Source organism: Aegilops tauschii, chromosome 1 (assembly GCF_002575655.3).
Source record: "Aegilops tauschii subsp. strangulata cultivar AL8/78 chromosome 1, Aet v6.0, whole genome shotgun sequence".
NCBI lineage: Eukaryota > Viridiplantae > Streptophyta > Magnoliopsida > Poales > Poaceae > Aegilops > Aegilops tauschii.
In genome coordinates, this window is record NC_053035.3 from 290,603,581 (window position 1) to 290,629,205 (window position 25,625).

Here is a 25,625-nt window from a genome sequence, read left to right on the forward strand (position 1 = left end):
CCCGTCCGCCGGCCCCCTCGGCCCGCGTCCCCGCACCCGCGGCCGCCCGCGCCCGCCAGCGCCTCCCGCGGCTCCCCCACGCCCCGGATCTCCGCCGCCAGCGAGCTCCCGCGCCGCCATCGCCAGCGCTCCCCGCCGCTCCGCCGTCCTCCGCCCCCGCGCCCGAGCACGCCCGCGCCCGCGCCCACCTCCCCGTCGCCCGGGTCGCCGCCTGCCGCCGACGCCTTCCTCCCCCCTCTCCGGTACCTCGCCGCCCTTCCCCGGCTCCAACTCCGGCGAGCTCGGCGACCGCGCGCCCGAGCCGCGCCAGATCCAGATCCACCGAACGGTTGACTTCTCCCCCCCCCCCCCCGAAATTCTCCAAGTCCTGAAAATATATTGCATTATATGCTCATATTCATCGCATCATATCTTATTACATACTGCCCCGTTTTGCATGCATGATATATCAAAATGTTTGTCTCGAGATGCTCTTCATTTTGTTCCATTGTGCCATGCTCATTTGAGTTCATATTGATGCCCAAATCTCTGGTGCAAGAGTGTTATATGATGTTTACTGCTGACTGTTAACAGAACTTGGTGATTTGTTATTTTTGTTGCATTTAATGTGTGCATCTTATGAGTATGAGCTCTACATGTGTTTTGATCTATGCCATGCCATATTTACATAGGTGTATGCCATGTATTTTTGTGATCTATGTAGTGACTAGCACAAGCATGCAAGCTAGGCTTCGTGATGTTTCTGTTTTCAGGGACTTAGGATTTTCACCATGTCTGTTACTGCTATTATTTTGTTTCTATATATCCTTGTGGCTACAGTGAGATCCATGCTTATTTTGAGTATGTTCAGTAAGGATGTTTTGTAGATATAGTTGTGCTCTATCCATCCATGCCCCTGTTTGCAATTATGGAGTGCCATAGCATGTCGTAATCTTGCTCTACTTTTGCTATAAAATATTCCTGGCAGATTGTTAACATGATATTCATTTTTGCAAAGGTTGTTGTAGTTGATCCTTTCATGATATGAACTTTCTCTTGCCATGGTTAGCTTCATAAACATTCCATATTGCTGTAGGTATGCTTGTTTTGTCATGCATTGCCTTGTGATGAGTGAATCAAGCTCACCAAGATGCCTTCATAATTCTGTTTACTGCCATGCTCTGTTTTCTGCTAAGTCTGAAACCTGTTAACGAAACTTGCTATGTTTACATGGGTGCCATCATATCTTCTGGTCCTTTTTGGATCATGGTCAGTAAGGGACTTTTATTCTATGCATTTAGGAGATTCATACCATGCCTTGTTTTGCTATGTTAGGTTCCTATAGCATGTGTTTGTCTTGCTCTGAACATTGCTACCTGATGCTGTTTATGCCATGTCCAGTAATTTCACTAAGTCTGTGAACCTGATATCTTTTGCACTTTTGCCATGCTTGTTTGAATCTGTTATTTTGTGATCTAGCCGTAGCTCAGTGTTCATCTTTTGTCAAGCATCTCCTGTAGATTACTGCCATATGCTTTGTTTCTATGTTGGGGTGCTGTAGCATAGTTACTTGATGTATTCGAAGTGCTATCATGCTGTTAATCACAGATTCATGTCATTCTTGTTTTGCTTGCCATTTGCAAACCGTGCATCCGTTTCCGGTGATCTTTATATCGATTTCGACCGAAATCATCTCATCTTTCCAGTGGCATACTTGGTTTGCCAAGTTACTGCCTTGTTCATCCTTTTTCTTCCGGAGCACGCATACGCATCGCATACCACATCTCGCATATCATGCATGTTTTGCATCATGTTGCTTGTGCATTTCCCGTGATTGATTGTGGTTCCATTGCTTGTGTTCTTGCTGTGGGTAGAGTCGGGAGACGAGTTCGTGAACGAGGAACCTGTTGAGTACGCTCACGAGGATCAAGCTTTCGACAACTCTGGGAACCTTGCAGGCAAGATGACCATACCCTCGAAATCACTTCTATCTTTGCTTTGCTAGTTGTTCGTTCTATTGCTTTGCTGCGCTACCTACCACTTGCTATATCATACCTCCCATATTGCTATGTCAAGCCTCTAACCATCTTTTCCTAGCAAACCGTTGTTTGGCTAAGTTACCGCTTTTGCTCAGCCCTTCTTATAGCGTTGCTAGTTGCAGGTGAAGTTGAAGTTGGTTCCATGTTGGAACATGGATATTTTGGAATATCACAATATCTCGTATTTAATTAATGCATCTATATATTTGGTAAAGGGTGGAAGGCTCGGCCTTATGCCTGGTGTTTTGTTCCACTCTTGCCGCCCTAGTTTCCGTCATACCGGGTATTATGTTCCTTGAGTTTGCGTTCCTTACGCGGTTGGGTAATTTATGGGACCCCCTTGACAGTTCGCCTTGAATAAAACTCCTCCAGCAAGGCCCAACCTTGGTTTTACCATTTGCCACCTAAGCCTTTTCCCTTGGGTTTTCGCGAGCCCGAGGGTCATCTTTATTTTAGACCCCCCCGGGCCAGTGCTCCTTCGAGTGTTGGTCCGAACCGAGCAGCCTGCGGGGCCACCTCGGGGATACTCGAGGCCTGGTTTTACTCGTAGCTTGACTTATCCGGTGTGCCCTGAGAACGAGATATGTGCAGCTCCTATCGGGATTTGTCGGTGCATCGGGCGGCTTTGCTGGTCTTGTTTTACCATTGTCGAAACGTCTTGTAAACCGGGATTCCGAGACTGATCGGGTCTTCCCGGGAGATGGTTTATCCTTCGTTGACCGTGAGAGCTTATAATGGGCTAAGTTGGGACACCCCTGCAGGAGCTTGTTAATGTCCTGTTGTAGAGAACTTGAAAGCCGTGCCCGCGGTTATGAGGAAGATGGGAATTTGTTAATGTCCGGTTGTAGAGAACTTGACACTTGAGTTAATTAAAATACATCAACCGTGTGTGTAGCCGTGATGGTCTCTTCTCGGCGGAGTCCGGGAAGTGAACACGGTTTGACTTATGCATGAACGTAAGTAGTTTCAGGATCACTTCTTGATCATTTCTAGCTTCGCGACCGTTGCGTTGCTTCTCTTCTCGCTCTCATTTGCGTATGTTAGCCACCATATATACTTAGTGCCTGCTGCAGCTCCACCTTTACACCATCCTTTCCTATAAGCTTAAATAGTCTTGATCTCGCGGGTGTGAGATTGCTGAGTCCTCGTGACTCACAGATTCTATCAAAACAGTTGCAGGTGCCGACAATGCCAGTGCAGATGACGCAACCGAGCTCAAGTGGGAGTTCGACGAGGAACGTGGTCGTTACTATGTTTCTTTTCCTGATGATCAGTAGTGGAGCCCAGTTGGGACGATCGGGGATCTAGCATTTGGGGTTATCTTATTTTCATTTGGATTTGACCGTAGTCGGTCTATGTGTGGATTTGGATGATGTATGATTTAATTTATGTATTGTGTGAAGTGGCGATTGTAAGCCAACTCTCGTTATCCCATTCTTGTTCATTACATGGGATTGTGTGAAGATGACCCTTCTTGCGACAAAACCACAATGCGGTTATGCCTCTAAGTCATGCCTCGACACGTGGGAGATATAGCCGCATCGTGGGCGTTACAAGTTGGTAATCAGAGCCATCCCCGACTTAGGAGCCCCCTGCTTGATCGAATCGCTGGCGTTGTTGAGTCTAGAACAAAAATGTTTTGAGTCTTAGGATTATATATATCGGAGAGTAGGATTCTTTTTACTTCTCAGTCCCTTCGTCGCTCTGGTGAGGCCTTCCCGACGTAGAAGTTTTGACTCTCCTCTCCTCAAATTTCACTAAAATTTTTTTTAGGATCACGCGGGTATCTTGGAATCGTTCCGATGGTTTTGTGACGAGAACATTGTTCTTGGTGCCTCCTGACATTTAGGGGTTGTGGCAGTGTCCCGGGGAGTTGAGCTCCGAGGTGTTGTCGTCACAATTTTATCGTTGCAGTTCTGGAATACCTGAGTTTCGCCGACATCGAAAATCTCTTTTATGCAGTTGTTGGTGAGATCACCTCGACGCCACCCAGTACTGGGGCGGGATTTCGAGAGTATTGCCATAACTCGTATAACAGATGCTTTTCGAAGGTTGAGGTACACGATTTCTGAAGGTTTCTTGGTTATGTGTTGACGGATGGATACAGCTGGATCTAGGGATTGCTAGTTTGGGTGATATATTTTATGTCCCCTGTATCCCCAACACCAGATTGCATAACCAGAAAGTTTCGGGAGTTCATAGGTGTGTTGAGGATATAGCTACTGGTGTAACCCGCCGTAGATAGGCCGGGTTATGTTGCGACAGCTCTTCGTTCCAGAAGCCCAAGGACAAGTTAAGGATGGCGGTTTAGTAATAGGTTTAAGGCCCAGAGCCGGCTTAAGGCCCGTAGTGGTAAACCGCCGTTGTGGCGTGACTTGTAGTGTAAGGCAAGAATAGTTAAGAATCCGAGCCGGACACACTTTATGAGCCGGCCGGGATTCTGAGAGCCGCTGGGCGTTAACCTTTCTATATAAAGGGACGACCCGGCGGCGGTTCAGGACAAGTAAGATCAGATCGATAGCCAAGCAGAGCAGTTTAGCTCCTGGTCATCGAAACCCTAAGTAATACCACCTCAACTGGACGTAGGTTTTTACCTTCAACGTAAGGGGCCGAACCAGTATAATCTCCATGTCCTTTGTCCCGTTTAACCCCGTTAAGCTTCCTAGCAGTGATGGCTCCACGACTAAGTCCTTGCACGAGGACATCTGCCGTGACAATTCCACGACAGGTGGGATTCAAGTAGCTCTTAGCATTTCTTCCCGCAGATATTTGGTTTGTGATTGGGTAATCCTTATCACTTATTTGTTCCAGTTGTACCTCTTTATTTTATTCATCAATCTCTTATCAAGTGGTTTCTCACCTTAATGGAAGTGTGATGATTTACTATGGAATTCATTCGTTCATCCTCGTTCGAATGTTTATTGTGAAGACTATATGTTGCAATTTCTATCCGTTGATTCAACTTGTCTATTTGTCTATCAAGATGCTAACAGATGTCACCCTTTTCAGGATGGCTCTGCCAACGCGTCAGAATCCGGAACGCAATGAAGGGAGTCAGGCGAACCCTCCGCCACCACCGCCGCCTCCGGAGGCATGGCAAGCTATCATGGCAGCCACCAACGCCAATGCTCAGTTGATTTTGCAACTCTTGCAAGAACGCAGCCAAGGGCAAGGCAATCAAGAAAATCAAGGCCAAGGCAACAATCAGCCTCACTTCGCTACTGTAACACCCCGGATATAACTTTCCATATTTGTAACTCCAACTCTTGCCATTTTCGGCTATGTGTTATGATATTCCCTTCGTGGTCGGGTTTTGTTTTTCGTTTTTCATTTTGTTTTGTCATGCATTGCATTGTGTTGAGTGAATCAAGCTCACAAAGATGCCTTCATAATACTGTTTCTGCCATGCTCTGTTTTCTGCTAAGTCTGTAACCTGTTAACGAAACTTGCTATGTTTACATGGTTGCCATTATATCTTCTGATCCTTTTTGGCTTATGGTCAGTAAGGGACTTTTGTTCTATGAATTTAGTAGATTTATGCCATGCCTTGTTTTGCTATGTTAAGTTCCTGTAGCATGTGTTTTTCTTGCTCTGAACATTGCTACCTGATGCTGTTTATGCCATGTCCAGTAATTTCACCAAGTCTGTGAACCTGATATCTTTTGCACTTTTGCCATGCTTGTTTGAACCTGTTATTGTGTGATCTAGCCGTAGCTCAGTGTTCATATTTTGTCAAACATCTCCTGTAGATTACTGCCATTGATTTGTTGCTATGTTGGGGTGCTGTAGCATACTTACTTGTTGCATTCTAAGTGCTATCATGCTGTTAATCGCAGAATCGTGTCATTCTTGTTTTGCTTGCCATTTGCAAACCGTGCATCCGTTTCCGGTGATCTTTATATCGATTTCGACCAAAATCATCTCATCTTTCCGGTGGCATACTTAGTTTGCCAAGTTACTGCCTTGTTCACCCTTTTTTCTTCCGGAGCACGCATATGCATCGCATACCACATCTCGCATATCATACATGTTTTGCATCATGTTGCTTGTGCATTTTCCGTGATTGATTGTGGTTCCATTGCTTGTGTTCTTGCTGTGGGTAGAGCCGGGAGACGAGTTCGTGAACGAGGAACCTGTTGAGTACGCTTACGAGGATCAAGCTTTCGACAACTCTGGGAACCTTGCAGGCAAGATGACCATACCCTCGAAATCACTTCTATCTTTGCTTTGCTAGTTGTTCGTTCTATTGCCATGCTGCGCTACCTACCACTTGCTATATCATGCCTCCCATATTTGCCATGTCAAGCCTCTAACCATCCTTTCCTAGCAAACCGTTGTTTGGCTAAGTTACCGCTTTTGCTCAGCCCTTCTTATAGCGTTGCTAGTTGCAGGTGAAGTTGAAGTTGGTTCCATGTTGGAACATGGATATTTTGGAATATCACAATATCTCTTATTTAATTAATGCATCTATATATTTTGGTAAAGGGTGGAAGGCTCGGCCTTATGCCTGGTGTTTTGTTCCACTCTTGCCTCCCTAGTTTCCATCATACCGGTATTATGTTCCTTGAGTTTGCGTTCCTTACGCGGTTGGGTGATTTATGGGACCCCCTTGACAGTTCGCCTTGAATAAAACTCCTCCAGCAAGGCCCAACTTTGGTTTTACCATTTGCCACCTAAGCCTTTTTCCCTTGGGTTTTCGCGAGCCCGAGGGTCATCTTTATTTTAGACCCCCCGGGCCAGTGCTCCTCTGAGTATTGGTCCAACCTGTCAGTCGCCGGTGGCCACCAGGGGCAACCCTGGGCTCGCCTATCGGAAGCTTGGACAATCCGATGTGCCCTGAGAACGAGATATGTGCAGCTCCTATCAGGATTTGTCGGCACATTCGGGCGGCTTTGCTGGTCTTGTTTTACCATTGTCGAAATGTCTTGTAAACCTGGATTCCGAGACTGATCGGGTCTTCCTGGGAGAAGGTTTATCCTTCGTTGACCATGAGAGCTTATAATGGGCTAAGTTGGGACACCCCTGCAGGGTATTATCTTTCGAAAGCCGTGCCCGCAGCTATGAGGCAGATGGGAATTTGTTAATGTCCGGTTGTAGAGAACTTGTCACTTGACCCAAATAAAATACATCAACCGTGTGTGTAGCCGTGATGGTCTCTTCTCGGCGGAGTCCGGGAAGTGAACACGGTTTGAGTTATGCTTGAATGTAAGTAGTTTCAGGATCACTTCTTGATCATTTCTAGCTTCGCGACCGTTGCGTTGCTTCTCTTCTCGCTCTCACTTGCGTATGTTAGCCACCATATATGCTTAGTGCCTGCTACAGCTCCACCTCTTTACACCATCCTTTCCTATTAAGCTTAAATAGGCTTGATCTCGCGGGTGTGAGATTGCTGAGTCCTCGTGACTCACAGATTCTACCAAAACAGTTGCAGGTGCCGACGATGCCAGTGCAGATGACGCAACCGAGCTCAAGTGGGAGTTCGACGAGGAACGTGGTCGTTACTATGTTTCTTTTCCTGATGATCAGTAGTGGAGCCCAGTTGGGACGATCGGGGATCTAGCATTTGGGGTTATCTTATTTTCTTTTGGATTTGACCGTAGTCGGTCTATGTGTGGATTTTGGATGATGTATGAATTATATTTATGTATTGTGTGAAGTGGCGATTGTAAGCCAACTCTCGTTATCCCATTCTTGTTCATTACATGGGATTGTGTGAAGATAACCCTTCTTGCGACAAAACCACAATGCGGTTATGCCTCTAAGTCGTGCCTCGACACGTGGGAGATATAGCCGCATCGTGGGCGTGAGAAGTTGGTAATCAGAGCCATCCCCGACTTAGGAGCCCCCTACTTGATCGAATTGCTGGCGTTGTTGAGTCTAGAACAAAAATGTTTTGAGTCTTAGGATTATATATATCGGAGAGTAGGATTCTTTTTACTCCTCAGCCCCTTCGTCGCTCTGGTGAGGCCTCCTGACGTAGAAGTTTTGACTCTTCTCTCCTCAAATTTCACTAATTTTTTTTAGGATCACGCGGGTATCTTAGAATCGTTCTGATGGTTTTGTGACGAGAACATTGTTCTTGGTGCCTCCTGACATTTAGGGGTTGTGGCAGTGTCCCGGGGAGTTGAGCTCCGAGGTGTTGTCGTCACAATTTTATCGTTGCAGTTCTGGAATACCTGAGTTTCGCCGACATCGAAAATCTATTTTATGCAGTTGTTGGTCAGATCACCTCGACGCCACCCAGTACTGGGGCGGGAGTTCGGGAGTATTGCCATAACTCGTATAACGGATGCTTTTCGAAGGTTGAGGTACACGATTTCCGAAGGTTTCTTGGTTATGTGTTGACGGATGGATACAGCTGGATCTAGGGATTGCTAGTTTGGGTGATATATTTTGTGTCCCCTGTATCCCCAACACCAGATTGCATAACCAGAAAGTTTTGGGAGTTTATAGGTGGGATTCAAGTAGCTCTTAGCATTTCTTCCCGCAGATATTTGGTTTGTGATTGGGTAATCCTTACCACTTATTTGTTCCACTCGTACTTTTTATTTTATTCATCAATCTCTTATCAAGTGGCTTCTCACCTTAATGGAAGTGTGATGATTTACTATGGAATTCATTCGTTCATCCTCGTTCGAATGTTTATTGTGAAGACTATATGTTGCAATTTCTATCCGTTGATTTAATTTGCCTATCTGTCTATCAAGATGCTAACGGATGTCACCCTCTTCAGGATGGCTCCGCCAACGCGTCAGAATCCGGAACGCAATGAAGGGAGTCAGGCGAACCCTCCGCCACCACCTCCGCCTCCGGAGGCATGGCAAGCTATCATGGCAGCCACCAACGCCAATGCTTAGATGATTTGCAACTCTTGCAAGAATGCACCCAAGGGCAAGGCAATCAAGGAAATCAAGGCCAAGGCAACAATCAGCCTCACTTCGCTACCCTCAACCTGTTCCTCGCAAATCAGCCCAAGTCTTTCAGCTACTGTGCCGAGGCCACAGACGCCGATGATTGGCTTGTGGACATCCACAAGCATTTTGAATGTAGCAATGTCAGGCCTGAGGATTTTGTCAAGTTCGCTTCTTTTCAACTCAAGGATCAAGCTGCCGAGTGGTATCAACAATACAAAGATTCCAGAGGAGGTCGTGTGATTACCTGGGATGATTTCCGTCGAGATTTCAAAGCTCACCACATTCCACAAAGTGTTGTTGAGAGCAAGCGTGAGGAGTTCCGCAATCTCAAGCAAGGCAGCATGTCCGTGTATCAATACAATACTCAGTTTCAGAAACTCGCTCGCTTCGCTAAGCAAGACGTTCCTGATGAAAAGAGCATGATCTATCAATTCAGAGGTGGCCTCAGAGAAGATCTGCAATTACCTCTAGTGCTTTTTGAGCCGACCAAGTATGATGATTTCTACAATATGGCACTGAAGCAAGAGGCTGCTCAGCTCAAGTGTGAGGCTTCTAAGAAGAGAGTCAGGGACGCAGTTCGGTCTTCTTCTTCCTCACTAGTGGCTGCTAAGCAACAGAAGTTCTGGTTGCCTCCTCCTCCACCGTTTCGTCAGCCTTTCCAGTAGAAGATCAAAGGTGGCCATGGATCTTCCCACCCATCCAACCCTGGCTATCAGAACAAGTCTCAGAATCAAGCTCCAAAGTCGAATTCTCCTTACCAACGTCCACTCTCAGAGGTGACTTGCAACAAGTGTCAGCAGAAAGGTCACTATGCTAACAAGTGCTTCAACCAAAGGCGCCTTCCGCCTCCTCCTCCTGTGATATCTTCCAGCAATGCAGTGGTCAAACATAATCCCAAGTTTGCAAAGGTCAACATGATGAACGCAGCTCAAGCGGAGGAATCTACTGATGTGATAATGGGTAATCTCTCAGTTAATGATTTTCCTGCAAAAGTTCTTTTTGACACTGGTGCATCGCTTAGTTTCATCTCAAGACCATTTGCATCCAAGCATGAATTGCATTTCCAAGAATTGCCTAGAACGTTAGCAGTTGTCTCTCCGGGCAAATGCATGAACGCAAGCTACATGGTTCCGGATGTTTCCATCAAGATGGGAAACTATAAATTTCTGTCTTCTCCAATTGTTCTTGGTGACTCGGATATTGATCTAATTCTCGGGATGGACTGGCTTTCTAAGCACAAGGCTCAACTTGATTGTGCTGCCATGGAAATTCAATTGACACACTCTTGTGAGGATGTGATTATTTATGCCGCTCGTGATGAAACCATTCGGTTGTTTTCTCCCAATGAGAAGGGCGAGTTGAATGCCATTTCTCAAATTCCAGTCGTTTGTGAGTACCAAGATGTCTTTCCAGAAGAGCTTCCGGGTATGCCTCCTCACCGGCCAGTTGAGTTCGTTATCGATCTAGAGCCTGGCACGGAACCCGTTTGCAAGCGTCCATACAAGCTTGGACCCAAGGAGCTGAAGGAATTGAAGAAACAACTCGATGAACAAGAGCGTCTGGGTTTGATCAGACCGAGTTCATCTCCATGGGGTTGTGGTGTTATTTTTGTACAGAAGAAGGATGGCACGGACCGACTTTGTGTCGATTACCATCCATTGAACAAGAAGACAATCAAGAACAAGTATCCACTTCCCAACATCAATGAGCTATTCGAGCAACTTAAAGGTGCTAAAGTATTCTCCAAGCTTGACCTTCGTATGGGTTATCATCAGATTCGCATTCGTGAAGAGGATATTCCCAAGACAGCATTCAGAACAAGCTTTGGTTCTTATGAATATACTGTCATGTCTTTCGGCCTTGTCAATGCTCCTCCAACATTCTCTCGAATGATGAATTTCATCTTCAACCCCTATACCAATGAATTCGTCCTGGTGTATCTCGATGATATCTTGGTCTTCTCCAAGAATAAGAAGGATCATGCCAAACATTTGCGATTGGTGCTCGACAAGCTCAGAGAGTATCAATTTTATGCGAAGTTTTCCAAATGTGAGTTTTGGCTCGATGAAGTTCTTTACCTGGGTCATATCATCTCTGCCAAGGGCATCACTGTTAATCCCGAGAAGGTGTCTGCAATTGTGAATTGGGAACCTCCTCAGAATGTCAAGCAGCTCCGCAGTTTTCTTGGTCTTGCAAGCTATTGCCGAAGATTCGTTGAGAATTTTTCTAAGATTGCAAAGCCTCTTTCCAACTTTCTCCAGAAGCATGTGAAGTATGTCTGGTCTCCTGAGTGTGACGTTGCTTTCAACACTCTCAAAGAGAAACTCGTCACAGCTCCTGTCTTAACTCCTCCTGACGAATCCAAACCATTCGAAGTTTTCTGTGATGCTTCTCTTCAAGGTCTCGGTGTTGTGTTAATGCAAGAGAAGAAAGTTGTGGCCTATACCTCTCGTCAATTGAAGCCCAACGAAAAGAACTACCCCACTCATGATCTTGAGTTGGCGGCAGTTGTCCATGCATTAATAACATGGAGACATCTCTTGTTGGGAAGAAAAGTGGACATATTCACCGATCACAAGAGTCTCAAGTACATCTTCACTCAGCCCAACCTCAACCTCAGGCAAACTCGATGGGTCGAAATGATTCAAGAGTACAATCCGAGTATTGAATATACTCCAGGCAAGGCCAATGTCATTGCAGATGCTTTGATCAGGAAGGCTTATTGCAACAGCTTAATTCTCAAGCCATTCCAACCGGATCTTTGTGAAGCTTTCCGCCAGCTGAATCTCCAAGTTGTTCCTCAAGGCTTTCTTGCCAACCTCATAGTCTCTCCTACTTTGGAAGATCAAATTCTTGAGGCACAACTCCTGGATACCATGGTGAAGAAGTTGAAACATGGTATCGACAAGGGTCTTTCCAAATACAAGTGCTATGGCATTGATGACAGAGACACTTTGTTCTTTGAGGACCGGATTGTGGTTCCTAAAGGTGATCTAAGGAAAGTCATAATGAACGAGGCGCACAATTCTCTTCTTTCCATTCACCCTAGAAGTACGAAGATGTACCATGACCTCAAGCAGTCGTATTGGTGGACTCGAATGAAGCGAGAAATCGCTCAATTCGTGAACGAATGTGATGTCTGTCGAAGGGTGAAAGAAGAACACCAACGACCAGATGGTCTCCTCCAACCTCTTGCTATCCCAGAATGGAAGTTTGATCATATCAAAATGGACTTCGTGACTGGATTTCCAAAGTCCAAGCTTGGAAATGATGCTATCTTCGTTGTCATCGACAAGCTTACTAAAGTGGCTCATTTCCTTCCAATCAAAGAATCTATCACAGCAGCTCAGTTGGCAGAGCTATACACCTCCAGGATTGTCTCCTTGCACGGCATTCCACAATTGATATCTTCAGATCATGGAAGCATCTTCACTTCGAAGTTCTGGCACTCCTTCCAGAAGGCCATGGGCACCATCATTCGCTTCAGCACAGCTTTCCATCCTCAAACTAGTGGCCAAGTCGAGCGAGTCAATCAAATTCTTGAAGATATGCTCAGGGCTTGTGTCATTTCCTTTGGCATGAAATGGGAAGATTGTCTTCCATATGCCAAATTCTCCTACAACAACAGCTTCCAAGCGAGTTCGGGCAAGGCCCCATTCGAGATTCTCTATGGCAGAAAGTGCCATACTCCTCTCAATTGGTCAGAGACTTGTGAACGCCAACTTCTTGGCAATGACTTAATCACAAAGGCTGAAGAAATGTGTAAAGTCCTCCGTGAAAATCTCAAAGCCGCGCAATCGCGCCAGAAGAGTTACTATGATAGTAAGCACCGTGATGTGGCTTTCGAGATCGGAGACCATGTCTACCTCCGCGTCTCTCCAATGAAAGACACTCGTCGCTTCGGTATCAAAGAGAAGCTTGCCCCTAGATACATGGGTCCTTTCAAGATCATTGGCAAAAGAGGCGACCTCGCCTATCAACTTGAGCTTCCCTCCAACTTCGCGAACGTGCACGATGTGTTCCACGTGTCACAGCTTCGCAAGTGCTTCAAGACTCCTGAGCGCACCATTAACTTCGAAGAGATTGATCTCCAAGAAGATCTGTCTTATCATGAGCACCGCGTTGCTATTCTCGAAGAAACCGAGCGCAAGACTCGCAACAAGCCAATCAAATTCCTGAAAGTGAAGTGGTCGCACCATTCCGACCGAGAAGCCACCTGGGAACGCGAGGACCACCTCCGTTCCGAATATCCGGAGTTCTTTCAGTCCTAGATATCGGGACGAGATCCTCTCGTAGTGGTGGAGTGTTGTAACACCCCGGATATAACTTTCCATATTTGTAACTCCAACTCTTGCCATTTTCGGCTATGTGTTATGATATTCCCTTCGTGGTCGGCTTTTGTTTTTTGTTTTGCATTTTGTTTTTTCATGCATTGCGTTGTGTTGAGTGAATCAAGCTCACAAAGATGCCTTCATAATACTGTTTCTGCCATGCTCTGTTTTCTGCTAAGTCTGAAACCTGTTAACGAAACTTGCTATGTTTACATGGTTGCCATCATATCTTCTGATCCTTTTTGGCTTATGGTCAGTAAGGGACTTTTGTTCTATGCATTTAGTAGATTTATGCCATGCCTTGTTTTGCTATGTTAAGTTCCTGTAGCATGTGTTTTTCTTGCTCTGAACATTGCTACCTGATGCTGTTTATGCCATGTCCAGTAATTTCACTGTGTCTGTGAACCTGATATCTTTTGCACTTTTGCCATGCTTGTTTGAACCTGTTATTTTGTGATCTAGCCGTAGCTCAGTGTTCATCTTTTGTCAAGCATCTCCTGTAGATTACTGACATATTCTTTGTTGCTATGTTGGGGTGCTGTAGCATACTTACTTGTTGCATTCTAAGTGCTATCATGCTGTTAATCGCAGAATCGTGTCATTCTTGTTTTGCTTGCCATTTGCAAACCGTGCATCCGTTTCCGGTGATCTTTATATCGATTTCGACTGAAATCATCTCATCTTTCCAGTGGCATACTTGGTTTGCCAAGTTACTGCCTTGTTCACCCTTTTTTCTTCCGGAGCACGCATATGCATCGCATACCACATCTCGCATATCATACATGTTTTGCATCATGTTACTTGTGCATTTTCCGTGATTGATTGTGGTTCCATTGCTTGTGTTCTTGCTGTGGGTAGAGCCGGGAGACGAGTTCGTGAACGAGGAACCTGTTGAGTACGCTTACGAGGATCAAGCTTTCGACAACTCTGGGAACCTTGCAGGCAAGATGACCATACCCTCGAAATCACTTCTATCTTTGCTTTGCTAGTTGTTCGTTCTATTGCCATGCTGCGCTACCTACCACTTGCTATATCATGCCTCCCATATTTTCCATGTCAAGCCTCTAACCATCCTTTCCTAGCAAACCGTTGTTTGGCTAAGTTACCGCTTTTGCTCAGCCCTTCTTATAGCGTTGCTAGTTGCAGGTGAAGTTGAAGTTGGTTCCATGTTGGAACATGGATATTTTGGAATATCACAATATCTCTTATTTAATTAATGCATCTATATATTTTGGTAAAGGGTGGAAGGCTCGGCCTTATGCCTGGTGTTTTGTTCCACTCTTGCCTCCCTAGTTTCCGTCATACCGGTATTATGTTCCTTGAGTTTGCGTTCCTTACGTGGTTGGGTGATTTATGGGACCCCCTTGACAGTTCGCCTTGAATAAAACTCCTCCAGCAAGGCCCAACTTTGGTTTTACCATTTGCCACCTAAGCCTTTTTCCCTTGGGTTTTCGCGAGCCCGAGGGTCATCTTTATTTAAACCCCCGGGCCAGTGCTCCTCTGAGTATTGGTCCAACCTGTCAGTCGCCGGTGGCCACCAGGGGCAACCTTGGGCTCGCCTATCGGAAGCTTGGACAATCCGGTGTGCCCTGAGAACGAGATATGTGCAGCTCCTATCGGGATTTGTCGGCACATTCGGGCGGCTTAGCTGGTCTTGTTTTACTGTTGAGGATATAGCTACTGGTGTAACCCGCCCAAGATGGGCCGGGTTACGTTGCGACAACTCTTCATTCAGAAGCCCAAGGACAAGTTAAGGATGGCAGTTTAGTAATAGGTCTAAGGCCCAGAGGTGACTTAAGGCCCGTAGTGGTAAACCGCTGTTGTGGCATGACTTGTAGTGTAAGGCAAGAATAGTTAAGAGTCCAAGTCGGACACAGTTTATGAGCCGGCCGGGACTCTGAGAACCGCTGGGCGTTAACCTTTCTATATAAAGGGACGACCCGGCGGCGGTTCAGGACAAGGAACATCAGATCGATAGCCAGGCATAGCGGTTTAGCTCCCTGGTCATCGAAACCCCATGTAATTCCACCTCAACTGGAGTAGGCTTTTACCTTCACCGTAAGGGGCCGAACCAGTATAACCTTCGTGTCCTTTGTCCCGTTTAACCCCTTTAAGCTTCCTAGCTGCGATGGCTCCACGACTAAGTCCTTGCATGAGGACATCTTCCGTGATAATTCCACGACAGTTGGCGCCCACCGTGGGGCCAGCGCACGGTGGATTTGAGTTCTTGAAGGGCAGCTTCGAAGGGCTCAAGGGATACGCTGTGGGCCGGATGACCAAGAGTCATCGCGGCAAGCTCTACATCAACGACGTAGGCTGGGGCCCCGACGCCGGCTCAATCGAGTACGGGTACCGGGCCCCTTTGGCGGAATCCACGTGTTCATTGGCAAGATCGGTGAGCCGGGCCCTGAGCCGGACATCAGCACCGACCTCATCGAGACGGCTCAGTGTGCGAGACCCGCCCGGACTCCGCCCACCTTGAAACGTGCTTTCATGGGATGCATCCACGGAGGACTCTCTGAAGGATCTGGATCTAGCGATGAGACGGCCATCTGCTCTGATGAATCATCCACGGGTGAGACGGACTCATTGTATCAACTTCAAGACGGCAGGCTCGGGGGGTGTTCCGAGGGCGACAGTATTCCGGACCCTTTTGAGCCGCCAAGCCGGGTTGGAATCTTCATGGCCGGCACGCAACCTGTGCAAAACTCCGCCGCTGGGGCAGGAGGCCCTGCGCACTCGCCGGCTCAAGTGCTGATGGATCTTACGGATAAGATGACTGCCCTGCTAACCGCCACGGTCGTCCCGGCGGATCAAGCTCAACATGATGCGGAGGCGGCACAGTTAAAGCTGGATATAGCACGAGCCAAGGAAGATCTAGCAGCGGAAGGGATCAGGACGGCTGCAGAACGGGCGGCTCTCGACACCCAGACGCAGCTGATTCAGGCGCAGTCTTTCCGGCTCACGATGGATCAGAACACATCCAATGAGATCATGAGAAGGAGGCATCAGAAGGCTCAATCCCGACTCCCTCCAGTTTACGATCCTCGAAACCTCTTCAACACGCCTGGTGCAGGGCCCAGTAACCCGCCAGAAATCACGGCACCTGGGGCTGGAACACCGGTTCAGCCGCAAGTGATGGGGCCTCCCCGTGTGAAAACTACCCCGCCTCAATACGTGCCGATACCACCGGGTCATTATGCCAACTCGTTGGAAAACATGATCGCTGCAGCGGTGCGACTGGCGGCTCTCCCAGTCGAGGGCGACTCTCCGACGGCGGTCAAAACCCGCCGGGTCAGAGAACTTCTTCAGACAGCTCTGGTGCAACAGGAGGCATATTCATATAGCCGGGACAGGATTCATTCAACCCCTCGTCCAAGCCGAAGCCCAAGTTATAGCAGACACATGGTTTCAGCGACCGGCTCAAGCAACGTCCGGCGCCGTGACTTGCCAGCTGGCCACGGCCCGGCACATAATGGAGCCTTTAACGCGGTAGACCAAGACAGAGCACAACAAGAGGCGGAGCAGGCGGCTCAGCTGACAGCTTACCAGCCCCTCCCGGTTTATCCGATGGCTTCTATCGAGGCGGGCATACCTACGAGGACCGGAGGTGTCCCTTGTCTGGTGCCGGCTCTCCGTAATGAACGTCTGCCCAAGGATTTCAAAGGACCTAGGAGGGTACCTAATTACATGGCTGATTTACAACCCGGAGCATGGATCGAGAGCTACGAGATGGCTATGGAGTTGCTGGAGGTCAGCGAAGCGGCAATGGCCAAATACTTCACCATGATGTTGGATGGGACTGCCCGCACTTGGTTGAAAGGACTGCCGCCTAATTCTATCGGGTCATGGGCAGAGCTAAAAGCCCGGTTCATCCAAAACTTCAAAGATACATGTAGGCAGTCTATGTCAATTGTGGATTTGACTAACTGCAAGCAGCAAGAGGGCGAGTCTACAACCCATTGGGTACGCCAGGTCAAAGAGATAATACATTCGTCTGATAAGATGGATGCCGGCTCTGTAGTCTTAATGTTGGAGCAAAATTGTTGTTTTGCGCCCCTGAAGATGAAGCTCGGGCGGCTCAAGCGCGATTGCAATGATATGGGTACGCTGATGGCGGCTCTGGTCAAGTACGCCGACTCTGATAGTACCAAGGATCCCGTGTCCGATGATGAAAGGACAGGGAAGGGAAAGAAGAATGGCAACGGCAAGGGCCCTCAGCATAACTCGACGAACCAGGGAGGTAACAAACGTAAGGCTGATGGCAGTATGGAGTTTGTGGCCAACACCAATGCGCAGGGTAACAACCACCTACGTAAGGGGAGACCACCTCCCCGATCCGGCGGGTCAGGCCCGACGCTTGAGCAATTTTTGAATGAGCCCTGTCCAAGGCATGGCTCTAGGGAGAAGCCGGCCACTCATCTATGGAAAGACTGCGCAATCATGAAAGCCTTCAAAAATTCCAACGCTTTTAATGGCAACAATGGGCAGGGCGGCGGCTCAGGCGGCGGCGGCTTTCATGGCCCGGGCGGCGGCTCAAATTCCAATTCTCAGAATTTTCAAGGTAATCAAGGAGGTTTTAATCAACAATCTGGCCAGGGTAATCTGCAGCAGCAGCAGGGGGGATACCAGACCAATCCAAAGCAGCTCAATAGTGGACAGTATCATGTGTTTACTACCAGTCTGTGCAAGCGAGACCAGAAGCTTCATAAGAGGGCCGTGAATGCTGTTGAGCCGGCGGTTCCATGCTATTTAAGATGGTCTGAGAAGCCTATTGTATGGAGTAGGGAAGATCACCCTCCCCGGGTTGATAATCCGGGTCACCTGGCCTTGGTGGTGGCTCCTCAGGTCGGGGGGTATAAATTCACTAAAGTGCTCATGGACGGAGGCAGTAGCATCAACATCCTCTATTATGAGACCTTCCGTCGTATGGGGTTGACGGATAAAAACCTCAGCCAGTCCAACACTGTTTTCCATGGTGTGGTGCCCGGTAAGTCGGCGTATCCAGTCGGTAAGATCGAGCTGGAAGTAGCCTTTGGAGATGAGTACAACTATAGGGCGGAAAAACTGACTTTTGAGGTGATTAAAATAAGAAGCCCGTACCATGCTTTATTTGGGCGGCCGGCTTACGCCAAGTTCATGGCACGACCGTGTTACGTGTATTTGCAGCTCAAGATGCCGGGTCACAATGGGGCCATTACGGTTCATGGCAGCCGAAAGATAGCCTTGGAGTGTGAGGAAGGTGACGCTGCTTACGCTGAATCTGTTTGTGCGACAGAGGAGTTGAAGTTTTACAAGGATAATGTTGACCCGGCAGATATGACGTCTTTGAAAAAGCCAACCACGGTGCATGAGCCGGTAATGAAATTTAAGTCGGCCAATGAGACTAAACTTGTTGACTTTGTTCCAGGTGACTCATCTAAGCAGTTCAGCATCAGTGCCAATCTGGATCCTAAATAGGAAGGCGCGCTCATCGAGTTCATCCGTGAGAACCGGGACATCTTTGCATGGAAACCTTCTGACATGCCGGGTGTACCAAGAGAACTCGCTGAGCACACTCTCAATATTGATCCGAAATTTAAGCCAGTCAGGCAATTCCTCCGGCGGTTTAATGAGGAGAGGCGGAAAGCCATTGGTGAGGAAGTAGCCCGGCTCTTGGCGGCCGGGTTCATCGTTGAAGTCTTTCATCCAGAATGGTTAGCTAACCCGGTGCTCGTGCTCAAGAAGAACGGCACCTGGCGTATGTGTGTGGATTATACGGATTTAAACAAGGCTTGTCCGGCTGATCCTTTTGCTCTCCCCCGTATTGATCAAATTATTGATGCTACGGCGGGTTGTGAGCGTTTAAGTTTTTTGGATGCTTACTCTGAATACCATCAGATCAAAATGGCAGTTAAGGACCAAGAGAAGACAGCGTTCATCGCTCCCTTTGGAGCCTTCTGTTATGTGTCCATGCCTTTTGGGCTCAAGAGTGCACAGGCGACTTACCAGCGGTGCGTGCAGAATTGTCTCCATAATCAGATTGGGCGCAACGTTCATGCTTATGTGGATGATATTGTGGTAAAATCTAGAGAGAAGGAAACCTTGATAGATGATCTGAAAGAGACCTTTGATAATCTCCGGGTCTACAAGATGATGCTTAATCCGGCCAAGTGTGTTTTTGGTGTTCCTGCAGGCAAGCTCTTGGGTTTTCTGGTTTCTCACATAGGCATTGAACCTAACCCGGAGAAGATCAAGGCAATCATCTCTCTGGCTAAGCCGGCGTGCATAAATGACGTCCAGCGTCTGGCGGGTCGCATCGCTGCTTTGAGTCGGTTTATAAGCCGGTTGGGCGAAAAGGCCATGCCACTATATCAGATGATGAAGAAAACAGATGACTTTGTATGGAATGATGCTGCTAATGCTGCTTTTGAGGATTTGAAAAGACAGCTAGCTGAGCCGCCAGTCCTTGCTCCTCCTGTCGATAAGGAGCCCTTACTATTGTATGTAGCCGCTAACACACGAGCCGTCAGTGTGGCTGTGGTGGTGGAGCGTAAGGAGGCGGGTAAGGAACATCCGGTTCAGCGGCCGGTTTACTACGTCAGCGAAGTACTCATTGAGTCCAAGCAACGGAATCCACATTGGCAGAAGCTCGTTTATGGGGTGTCATGGCGAGCCGGAATCTTAAGCATTATTTCCAGGGCCACCCTATCACTGTGGTTAGTTCTGCTCCCCTAGGAGATATCATTCAAAACAGAGAAGCCACAGGAAGAGTTGCTAAGTGGGCCTTAGAATTTGGGCCTCATGGTCTAAAGTATGTGCCACACACTGCTATCAAATCTCAAGCATTGGTGGATTTCATCAACGATTGGACGGAGCTGCAGGTGCCTGAAGAGAAGCCGGATAATACATACAGGACTATTCACTTCGACGGGTCCAGGCAATTGGAGGGCTCGGGGGCTGGAGTTGTGTTAGCTTCCCCTCGAGGTGACACGTTTTGTTATGTACTACGGTTGATGTTTCCCCGTACTAACAATGCAGCTGAGTATGAGGCCTTGCTCCATGGTCTTCGGATGGCTAAGGAGATGAGCTTAAGCCGGGTAAGGTGCTTTGGCGACTCAGATTTGGTGGCCCAACAAGTATCAGGCAAGTGGGATTCCAAGGACCCCCTCATGGCGGCTTATCGCCGCGAAGTTGATGCCATTGCTGGACATTTTCAGGGTTACCAAGTAGAGCACATTGATCGCAGAAAGAACGAGGCGGCTGATGCATTAAGCCGGCTAGGCTCTCAGCGAAAGTCGGTGCCGCCTAATACTTTCTTGGATACTCTGCATAACCCTTCTGTCAAGTTACCTACAGAGGAAGACTTGGCTGTTCCTGACTCAGAAGCACAGTTGGTGGCGGCTCTCCACGTTATCCCAGATTGGACAGTGCCATACTTGGCTTACATGACCCGGGGAGAATTGCCTGAGGATGAAACTTTGGCCAGACAAATAACCCGGCGGTCTAAGTCAATGATAATTGTCAATGGCGAGCTGCATCATCGCAGTGTCACTGGAGCTTTTCAGCGTTGTGTTTCCTCTGAGGAAGGTCACGAAATTTTACGTGAGATTCACGAGGGGGATTGTGGCCATCATGCCGACTCAAAATCCCTTGTGGCCAAGGCTTTTCGTCATGGTTTTTATCGGCTGACGGCTCATGCTGATGCAGAGGACTTGGTCAGTAAATGTGACGGTTGTCAGAAGTTCTCAAGACGGGCTCACGTGCCGGCTCAAGAGTTGAGGATGATTCCAATGACTTGGCCGTTTGCAGTCTGGGGGCTTGATATGGTTGGGCCTTTCAAAAGGTCCAAAGATAAGAAGACCCACCTCTTGGTGGCGGTTGACAAGTTCACAAAGTGGGTTGAGGCAGAGCCAGTTAGTAAGTGTGACGCAGCCATGGCGGTTCAGTTCATGAAAAAGGTGATATTTCGCTTTGGTTTTCCACACAGCATTATAACTGACAATGGTACCAATCTATCTAAAGGCGCCATGGCGGATTTTTGTCAACGAGAGCATATTCGGCTTGATGTTTCATCAGTGGCTCACCCTTAATCCAATGGTCAAGCTGAGAGAGCCAATCAGGAAATCTTGAAGGGCATCAAGCCCTGGCTTTTGGTCCCTTTGCAACGGACGCCGGGTTGTTGGGTGGAGGAGTTACCTTCTGTATTATGGAGCATCAATACTACTCCTAACAGGTCTACGGGTTACACGCCTTTCTTCATGGTTTACGGTGCTGAGGCGGTCCTCCCTAGTGACATCCGTCATGACTCGCCTCGAGTGGCGGCTTATGTCGAGGCGGATAATGAGCAGGCGCGTCAAGATGCTCTTGACTTGTTGGACGAACAACGTGACGTAGCAGCAGCTCGCTCGGCGATTTACCAACAAGACCTGCGCCGCTATCACAGCCACCGGGTTAAGTCCAGGACCTTTCAGGAGGGTGACTTGGTGCTCCGGCTCATCCAAGATCAAATAGATGCACATAAGCTATCCCCACCTTGGGAAGGGCCCTTTGTGGTCAGCAAGAACTTGCACAACGGGTCATACTACCTTATCGATGGCCGAGAGCACAAAGATTCACGTAAGTCGGAGGAGGAGACCCGCCGGCCGTGGAATATAGCTCAGCTTCGGCCTTATTACACTTGAGCCACCAGCTCTCATAATGTACATATTTCTATAGCCATGTTTATATTATGATAAATAATAAAGCAGGACCTCTGTCCTTTTTCCCCTCCAAAGGTAAATGTGTCATTGTTATTTTCATTGTAATATCACATGGTCACTTGGAGGTTGATCCGGCTTATGATCGTATTCGAATATAGCCGTTAAAAATATGATCATTTGGGGGCTTCCTGTTCAAACATAGGTCGTATTCGAACCAAAGAGAACATAGCTGTCGATACCCACTTGATTGGCATATTGTCGAGCTCATTGGGGAGTTTCTTGATCATATTTGAATCATAGCTCAACCCCCTTCGGGAACTGACGTGGATCGTATTCGAATCAGCATCGTTAAACAACTCTTAAGGTCATTTGGGGGCTTCCTGTTCAAACATAGGTCGTATTCGAACCAAAGAGAACATAGCTGTCGGTACCCTCTTGATCGGCAACGCCAAAGCCACTGGGGGCTATATGATCGCATTCGAATCTTAGCTTGACCCCTTTGGGACGGTTCTCTGGTCGTATTCGAATCAGAGGCCTCTAAAATTTTGAGATCTCTTTGTTGCAAACAAGTTCTTTTGATCATATCAAAGGTGTTCAAGGGTGGTTCTTATTCCACCGGCTTAACCTTGATTAATAACGTTGATAGCACATAATAAGCATTATATGTGCTGGTGAACCGGAGTTGAGTTCTTAATCTCATTATTCGGGTTACATAAACCGGAAGTATACTTGAAGGCTCGCAGGTATGCTGTTATTGTTATCTCAAAGATATAATTGAGAACCGGTTTATTATGACTTTGATTCATATTCCGGGTTATATGTACGATATATGATTCTCCATGCGGTGAGCCGCCTAGGGACTTGTGATTTGTTTTCTATGCAGGGCAATTAAAGACAGCTCTTTAAAAACTTAAGGAAAGCAGAGGATCAAACATAACCCGGAAGAATATAAAAGAGCGGCTTAAACGGTATTGAGCGCTACACACGTGCACGATGGCACGGCAAAATTAAGTGCTTATCCTACTCTATTACATGACTCCCCGAGTCCAAAAGGTGAGGCATTGTTTTTGAAGACATAACCATGAGCCGCCTAAGAGATCAAAGGTGCTGTTGGGCTGAAGCTTCCGGTTCATCCCTCTCCGCTCCTCTGGCTGTTTCCATGTCCTGGAAGGTTGATGATTTCCAGTCAATGCCATTCAAGGCTTCAAATTGAGCTTCATCATCAATTAACCCGGCCGGGTCAACTTCAGGGGCGAAGGTATGCTTACGAGTCGGAGGAATCAGGCTGACTGCTTCATAACGAGGTGTTGGGATCCTTTGATTCTCCGCGTCATAGCCTGGTTGATATTTGGTAAGGTCTGTGTCATTACCAATCAAAGTGGCCACAGGGCGTACGCTCTTCACGCAAGCGGCGAAGTCCTTCTGGTCAAAGGGACTGCCATCTTCCTTCAAGCTAGGATACCCAAGGGCGATGTCGGCCGGGTCTAGCTCCGGTAGAAACGCCTTGGCCCGGCTTAGAGCGGCTATGGCTCCGACTCTTGCAGAAGTACGTCTTAACTCTTGGAAGCGTTGAGGAAGCACGGCAAGCCGCCTAAGTACATCCGCCAGATGAGTGGGAACTTCGTTTGACAGAGCCACAACGGCTAAGGCACGTTGTGACCCGGTGTAAAGTTGCTCTACCAAGGTATAAACCGCCTTCAGTTTGGTCAGCATGTTCTGGTTGAGATTGGAACTCCTCGGACCTGCATTACAAAGTCAGGTGAGCTGATGGCAATTGAGATACTTATGGGAAATGAACGATGTAAACTAGCTAGAAACTTACAGAGTAACTTACCAAAGATTGCGGAGACCATCTGAGATACATGGCGTTTTAAGCCGGATAGCTCGGCGGTTCTTTCAGTAAGAGTGGCCTCCGCTTGTTCGGCCCGGCTGATCAAAGCAGTTTTTTCATCCGCCCAGGCTTTTCTTTTGGCTTCAAACTTTTTCTTCAGTTTCTCTTGTGCAGATACACTGAATTCAAATTTGGAGTTGGCCTTTTGGGTTTCACTTTCCTGAGTCTTCAGGCGGTTCTTTAGATCAGAGATTTCCGATTCAAATTTCTTACAGACGGCCTGTACAAATTCCGGGTTACAGTTAGGGTGATTATAATGCAACATTAAGTCCCAAGCACTTTGCAAGCAAAGACACTTGGCACTTGGGGGCTAATGTATGCTGAAGAGCTCTATTTACAGTGTCGGTTCATAAAAATAAGTCCCAAGCACTTTGCAGGCTAAGGTACTTGGCACTTGGGAGCTAATGCGTAAAGCTGCTCAACTACTTGATTAAAACAAGGTAAGGACCGGTTCAACTATGTTGTTTAAACCGGCCCTCGAGTGTTACCAGATAAGCCGGTTTTCTTGCAGTGATTACTAAGCCGGTATTAAGTCTACAACATATTTCATCATAAGTAATAGACTTGGGGGCTGGCATGGTAAGGATAACTATGGAGTAAGCAAGAGAGTCATACCTCAGACTTTTGCTGTATTTGCTTCACCATATCAATTTCCAGGTCCCGGCTGTTGTGCACTTGATTAATATAGCCAGAGACAATATCTCCAATGCTCAGATTAGCATAATCAGTGATGTCCAGCCTGGCCCTGCGGCGTTCTAGAAGTTCTTCCTTGGCAGAGCATCTAGCCAACACGGTGGGTCTTCCCGGTTCGACAAACTCGGTCCGGGTGATTACAACATCCGGATCATCTGGATGAGCCGGGCTGGGGATCTCCGGGTTATCAGAACCTTCCATAACTTGTTCATCAGATGGAGCAGTGGCGGTTTCAGGAGCTGGTGCAGACGGCGGCTCATGAGCAGAAGCATCAGGTTCAGTCAGGACCGGCTCTTCGGCTGACTTATTTTTCTTCGCCCTCTTGCTGGGCTTTACTTGTACACTGAAAGTCAAAGGGTTAGTGCAAAAACATGAGTAAGATAAGCACAAAATAAGCTGATCATCATTACCCGGGTGCGGTTTTGAAAGCCGGCAAGCTAGACTGCATTGAGTCGCCGGAGGAAGGTGAAGTTCCCTGGTAGTTTGAATTAGAAGAATTGAGTGGTTGACGAGTGACGCCCGCCAAAGGATGAAAAGGATATAAGTCGGAGATAACCTCAGTCCGGCTCTTCCTTGATGCTTCGGGTAAGCCGGAGGAGAGGACTGCATCCTTGCTGGTCCGGGTCTGCCTCCGACTCTCATAAATCTGTCGCTTCAAAAGAAATTGAGGATCTTGATAAGCTAAAGGATGTGAAAATCTTACTTTCCGGGTTACTCTTCGGACTTTCTGTCTTGGCAAAGGCTCGGAGTCGGAGGAAATTATAGTTACCTCTTCAATCGCTTCATGACTCGCTCCGGTGTCCTCCTGCTGATAATGCATGTCAATAAGATAGTTAAGAAAGGAGCTTAAATAGTCAAGGGCTAGCTCTGACTCGGAGGTGTCTTCCAGGTGAAGCAGGTCCGAGGTGAAGGAAATATGCCCTAGAGGCAATAATAAAGTTATTATTTATTTCCTTATATCATGATAAATGTTTATTATTCATGCTAGAATTGTATTAACTGGAAACATGATACATGTGTGAATACATAGACAAACACAGTGTCACTAGTATGCCTCTACTTGACTAGCTCGTTAATCAAAGATGGTTATGTTTCCT

At 47.5% G+C, this 25,625-nt stretch overlaps 1 pseudogene; it reads right to left on the reverse strand.

The window, feature by feature from the left end:
- The window catches only part of LOC141039331 (uncharacterized), a 47,362-nt pseudogene that overhangs the window by 1,132 nt on the left and 20,605 nt on the right, over window positions 1-25,625 (reverse strand).